The following is a 6,770-nucleotide window of genomic DNA, read 5'->3' as shown; positions in this document are numbered from 1 at the left end:
ATTTCTCGCTTTCTGTCTCTCTGCCTTTCTGGCAAGCGCATGCGCTCTATGGCAAAAACCTCTCCAAAAAATGATAATAAATAATTATTTTTTATACTTATTATTTTAAATTGGTCAGAGAGAGAGGGAAAGTGAGAAAGCAAGCCACTGGGTCCAGGATTCATGCTGTAGTCGGCTATGTGGGAGTCCAGCAACTCAATCACCACACCACCTGCTGGCCCCATAAGTAAATAATTCTTTAAAAAAAAAAAAGACATAGTTCTGAAGATTGACTTCTGGCAGCATGAGGTGCTCTCCTGACTCCCTCCCCTGGGAAACATGAAAACTATTAAAACAACCATTTAATGCCTCTGGAAATGGTCCCAAGGGCAAACAGCATACCCATCCAGAAATATTCATTCTAGAATATCTACAAAATGTTCGGCCAGTCCCATAAACACTATGACTTATCAACAAAGAAAAAGTTGGGAACAGCAGAAAACATACTAGTTATGTCACTGGACACTCATGTAGTTGACTGAGGTTCAAGTCCCAGACCCGACAGCTTAAAACTCATGCCGAGCACGTGTGTGTTCTCCAAATTTCAAGAGGAGAATGAGGAGGAGGAATTGCAGTGTGGCCATTACCCTGGGGGGTGATTTCTTGCTTTCTGCCTCTGTCTGTCTCTGATGAGTACACGCACCCTATAGCAAAAATCTCTAAGAAAACGAAAAAAAAGAGGGGCCAGCAGTTGGTGTGGTGGTTAAGGGCACTAGACTCCCACATGGCTGACCATGGTTTGAGTCCTGGACCCAGAGGCTTGCTTTCTCTCTCTTTGTCTCCTTCTGGTGAGTGCATGTGCCCTATAGCAAAACAACCTGTTCCTCTCTCAGCCTGGTAACTGCAGTTTCTCACAGGAACTCCAAGGAGATAAACAGCTAACCTGGAGCTCAGACAATGAGAAACGCTCGGCCCCAGTGACAAGAAACTCCTGTCTGTCTCCTCCTTTCCCTCTCACTCTGTCCTTCTCTGGTCAAATTAAAATAAATAGATAGCTAAAAATGAATTTAAATAAAATAATTCTTAAAAAAAAAAAGTGTTAGTAAAAATATTGCGTAACAATTCAAGTTAAGCTATAGGTTAAATCCTTCACATTTGGGCTGACTGGTGCAGCGGTAACATGTTGCTCAAGAGGCTCCACATCCAACATAGGGACTGTTGTTGGACGAGGGGCTCTACGCCCCATCCAGGGACCCAAAACAGGTCCCACCCCTTGCCACTCAATAAAACAGAGACAAAATTGTTGAGGAGAGTGGAAAGGAAAATTGGTTCCAGTGTGGCTGCACCAGGAAGACTTGTAAAAATATCTTGGGCTGGTTACCAGCAGTTAGCGTAATGGCTATGTCGCTGGACTCCCACGTAGTCCCGGACCCGGTGGCTTAAACTCACGCCGGGCACATGTGCGTGCATGCCCAAGATCCCGAGAGGAGAATGGAGGAGAAGGGATTGCGGCGTGGCCATCCCTTCTGAGGGGTGTTTCTCGCTTTCTGTCTCTCTGTCTCTGTCTGTCTGGTGAGCGCATGTGCCCTATAGCAAAAACCTCTAAAAAAAACTATGGGGCTATTGGCTATCTATAGAAAAACATAGATCAGGTTAATTTTTTAGCTGGGGGACAAAAATGAGTAATTAGTCTTTCAGACAGGAGTTTGTCACTGGGGCAGAGCGCTTCTCATTGAGCTCCAGGCTGGCTGTTTGTCTCCTTGGAGCTCCTGTGAGAAACTGCAAACAGAGTTACCAGGCTGAGAGAGAAACAGGGTTTTTTTTTTGTTTTTTTTGTTTTTTTTGTTTTTGCTATGGGGCACATGCACTCACCAGAGGGAGACAAAGTAAGAGAGAGAAAAAGTGAGAAATCATCCCTCGGGGGAATGGCTGCAGCACCATCTCTTCTCCAGTCACCTCTCAGGAATTCGAGCAGGGACCCACATGCGGCCTGTGTGATTTTCAAAACACTTGGTCCAGCATTTGAACTGGGCAGCTGGCCATGTGGGATCCAACACCTTAACCTCCACACCACCTACCAAACAGTTTTAGCTTTTTTTTTTTTTTTTTTTTCTCCAGAGAGTTTTTTTGGTACAGGCACATGTGCTTGCCAGAGAGACAAGAAAGACAGAAAGCAAGAAATCACCCTCTAACGGGGATAGCCATGCTTCAATTCCTTTTCCTCCATTCTCCTCTTAGGATCTTGGACACACACGTACAAGTGCTCGGTGTGTTTTAAGCCACGGGGTCCACGACTCGAACTGCGGTTGACTTCATGGGAGTCCAGTGACAACCATTACACCATCTGCTGGTCCCAAACAGTGTTTGATTTTAACAAGATGGAGTCAGTCTGGCTAAGCAGGCCCCAGTTACATGCCCACAGTTCGAATCTCTGGCTTGGTTATCCTGAAACACACTGGGCACGGGCATGAATGCCCGGGATCTGAAGGGTCGAAGGACTGGAGGAAGGTGATTGTGGTGTGACCAGGCCTTGTGGAATGTGTGCATCTCTCTCATGTATATACACGCATGTGGTCTATCACTTTGCCTAGGCTGGTGAGGTGAAGTTCCAGGCAAACAGAGGCAGCCAAGAGGACCCCAGATGCTTCTCCACGACAAAGACTCTGCCCAAACTTCAGCCAGACTCCTCTGAGCTCTGTTCTTTTTTTTGAGAGGTTTTCACTATAGGGCGCATGCACTCGCCAGACAGACAGAGAGAGATAGAGAGACAGAAAGCGAGAAATCACCCCCCAGGGGAGATGGCCACGCCACAATCCCTTCTCCTCCATTCTCCTCTCGGGATCTTGGGCACGCACGCACGCACATGCGCCCGGCTTGAGTTTTAAGCCACCGGGTCCGGGACGCGAACAGCGGTTGACTATGTGGGAGTCCAGCAACACAGCCATTACGCTAACTGCTGGTCCCCTGAGCTCTGTTCTTGCTTAGGCCTCATTCTTGGGCCTTGTCCTCAAGGGCCCAGTTTTAGCAAGAGTCCGGTTGGTTTAGAGACTCTCCCCCACCCTTGATATCTGATCACCCTGTGCCATTCTCAGCAAGGATCTCATGTGGTCAGGAATTCCCCCCAGCCTTGAGGCCTCTTAGTCATTCTCTATCTGCCATCACCCATGCATACCGGCTCCTTGTCTGTACAAAATATGCATTCCTATTTATTTGCAGATAAGCCCATTTCTCCTATTTTGACATTCTTGACTTTTTTTTTTCCTCTGGAGAGATTTTTTGCTATAGGGCGTTTGCACTTGCCAGAAAGACAGAGACAGAGAGACAGAAAGTGAGAAATCACCCCCCAGGGGGGATGGCCACACCGTAATCCCTTCTCCTCTATTCTCCTCTTGGGATCTTAGGCACACATGCACACACACCCGGCGTGAGTTTAAGCCACTGAGTCCGGGGCTCGAACTGTAGTCGGCTACATGGGAGTCCAGCAACATAGCCATTACACCAACTTCTGGTCCCAACCCCTATATTTTTTATTTATTTATGTTTTTAAGAATCATTTCATTTACCTTTATTTATTTACTTATTTTAATTTGACCAGAGAGGGACAAAGCAAGAGAGAGAGAGAGAAAGTGAGAAAGCAAGCTGCCAGGTCTGGGACTTGAACCATTTTCCACCACTGGGAGTCCAGTACCCCTAACCACCAATGCCATCTGCTGACCTCCTTGACACCTATTGCTAAAGTGCTGAATAGTCTTTCCTGTTTAAAAAGTGTCAGAACAATTGTTTTCTTTAATCCTCCCTCCCACAACCCAAGGGCTCAGACCCTAGAGCAAGAATTTGTCACTCAGAGAAAAGGTTACCAGTTTTCACACCAGCATGACCAGCCATGGTTCAAGTCCTGGCCCACGTGGCTTGAAAAGCACACTGGGGGAGGGGGCGAGGGGGGGCGAGTAAGATGGAAGATGAGGAGGTCGCTGAGAGCTGGGAGGAGGCGGCAGGCAGCGGGCAGGAAATCCAAGTCTCCTCCCCAAGTGCCCATTGTGCTTCAGGACGAGAGCCTTCCCACGGCCCCTCCACAGATCCTCAAGAGGCCTACCAGCAACGGTGTGGTGAGCAGCCCCAACTCCACCCACAGGGCAGCCCTTCCGATCAGGTCTAGCACAGCAGAGGCTGAGTACGGAGGCTCGGAAGTGGATCCTAGGCAGTGCCAGCCCTGAGGGGGAGCAGGAGAAACCCACCCCTGACGGGCCAACCAGGATCTCAGCCGGAAGACAGCAGGCAACTCAATAATGTGATCAGACAGCCTTTGAGTCCTGATGGGTCACAAGGCTTCAAATAGCGCAGATAAATGCAGGCAAAAAAGGATGCCCCTGCTGCCGCAGTCACCACCTCCTGGGTCGTCGGCCGCGGGTTGCACTGCAGTGGCCTACAGCTGGGCTTGAGCAGAGGGAACACCTGACTTACTTGCACTGTGATCCCCCTTGCTCCGCCCACTGTGACCTTGAGCCCCATGCACTGTGAGCCCCCCCTTCCCCGTTTCCCACTGTGATTGGTGCATCAACAAGGGCTGCCCCAAGTCAATGGAAAGGGAACCGGGGAGGATCAGGGGAGAGTTGGGACCCACCCAGGACTCAGACTAGAGATTCAGACAGTGCCACTTGGGGTAAAGCCAGTGCCAGCAATAACAGTTTATCATGCTCATTAATTTGGGATTTCAAAACACAGATGAGGGGACCAGCAGTTAGCGTAATGGCTATGTCACTGGACTCCCACGTAGTCGACCGCGGTTCGTGTCCCAGACCCGGTGGCTTAAAACTCACGCCGGGCGCGTGTGCGTGCGTGCCCAAGATCCTGAGAGGAGAACGGAGAAGGGATTGCGGCATGGCCATCCCCCCTGGGAGGTGATTTCTTGCTTTCTGTCTCTCTGTCTCTCTCTGTCGGGCACATGGCTGATCATAATTTGAAAGCCAATCCCAATGATTTGAAAAACATACCAGGTGCATTTGCATGGATGCCCCAAATCCTGATAGAATGGACAAATGGAGAAGGGATTGTGGTGTGACCATGTCCTATTGGAGGTTGCTTCTTCCTGTTTCTGTTAAGTACACTGCTCTCTGACAGAGAGAGAGAGAGAAAGAGAGAGAGAGAAGCTGGATCCCATATGACAACCATGGTTCAGATCCCCAGCCAGTTAGCTGAGTCCTGCCAGGCACGCGTGCGAGTGTCCAAGGTCTAGAACACTCGAGGAACCGAACTGTAGCATGACCAGACCTCGTGATGTGTGTGTGTGTCTAGCTCTTGAGATATATCTCATTCTCACATGAGCACACACATGCTCTATCATGAGTAAATACAAAAATTGAGGGCTAGCCACAAACCACACTGGTAAGTGCTGTGCAGGAGTGGATTCCCACACGGTTGATCACAGTTCAAATCCCAGAGCAAGCAGCATGAAAAATACACTGACTGGGTGCATGTGCACACTCCCAGAATCCCGACAGGATGGAGAAACTGAGGAAAAGGTGGGTTCTCTCTCTCGTGTACACATATGCACCCTCTGGCAAAGGAAAATAAAAAAGGAAAAGAAAAGAAAAGAGAAAAGAAAAATAATAATGGAAAGGGAACAACCCTTTGGTGGCTAAGGGAGCTGGATCCCACATGGGCAACCACAGTTCAAATCCTGGACCTGGTGGCTTGAAAAACAAATGGTGGGGGGTGGTAAGTGGCATGGTGGGTAAGGGCACTGGACTCCCACATAGCTGACCATGGTTCAAGTCCTGGACCTGGTGGGACTCACTTCCCGCCCCCCTCTCATTTTGTCCCTCTCTGGTCAAATTAAAATAACTAACTAACTAAAATAAAATAAAATAAAATAACTTAAAAAAAAAAAAAGTCAAACACATCAGGGGCATGTGCATGCATATCCACAATCCCAAAAGGGGGAGAAATGGAGGAGAAGGAATTGCAGCAGTGACTACACCCCATGGGGGGGTGCTTTCACACTTTCCCTCTCTCTGTCTCTCTGGCCAGCACACAGGCCCTCTGGCAAACTTTTTTTTTTAATGTTTTTTAACCTTGCTAATGTGATTTCAGTGTGATCACTTAGCCTACTGGCCTGCCAGAAGTGAGCCTGTCAGAAGCCCTATGCAGGGACCAGCAGTTAGTGTAATGGTTACGTCGCTGGACTCCCATTTAGTCAACCGTGGTTCGAGTCCCAGACCCGGTGGCTTAAACTCACGCCAGGTGCATGTGCGTGCATGCCCAAGACCCCGAGAGGAGAATGGAGGAGAAGGGATTGTGGCATGGCCATCCCCCCTGGGGGGTGATTTCTCGCTTTCTGTCTCTCTGTCTCTCTCTGTCTGTCTGGTGAGTGCATGTGCCCTATAGCGAAAAACTATAAAAAAAAAAAAAAAAAGAAAAGAAGAAGAAGCCCTATGCAGTGTGGAAGGCACAGACAGCATTTTCAAAGTCAAGTCCACCACTGCTTGGTTTCATGGCCGGAAGTGCAGAAAATCAGCTGAGCAGATGTAACTTGGTGGAAATGATATGATGATGTACAGTCAGTTCTCTTCTTTGTGCTAAACATGGAACTACTTTATCCCTGAATTCCCCAATGTGCTTTTAAAATGTTTTCTTATGCAACTGACTGAAGTGTTGTCACTTAAACCATTCTTGAAACTTTTTCCGGCAGACAGCATATCAGGAAGAAAAAGTTTTCCCTTGGAGCTTTTTTTTTTCTTTTTAAAGAATTATTTATTTATTTATTTCCATTTGTTGTTACTCTTTTTTTTTCT

General features: G+C 48.1%; 1 pseudogene; it reads left to right on the top strand.

Moving 5' to 3' along the window:
* The first annotated feature begins 3,923 nt into the window (after positions 1-3,923).
* Positions 3,924-4,324, top strand: LOC102474878 (SUZ domain-containing protein 1 pseudogene; annotated as a pseudogene).
* Positions 4,325-6,770: the final 2,446 nt, after the last annotated feature.

The sequence above is a fragment of the Tupaia chinensis genome, unplaced genomic scaffold, assembly GCF_000334495.1.
Source record: "Tupaia chinensis unplaced genomic scaffold, TupChi_1.0 Scaffold000081_1, whole genome shotgun sequence".
Classification (NCBI taxonomy): Eukaryota; Metazoa; Chordata; class Mammalia; order Scandentia; family Tupaiidae; genus Tupaia; species Tupaia belangeri.
The sequence above is the reverse complement of the archived record's forward strand: the minus strand, read 5'-3'. Positions and strand labels throughout refer to the sequence as shown.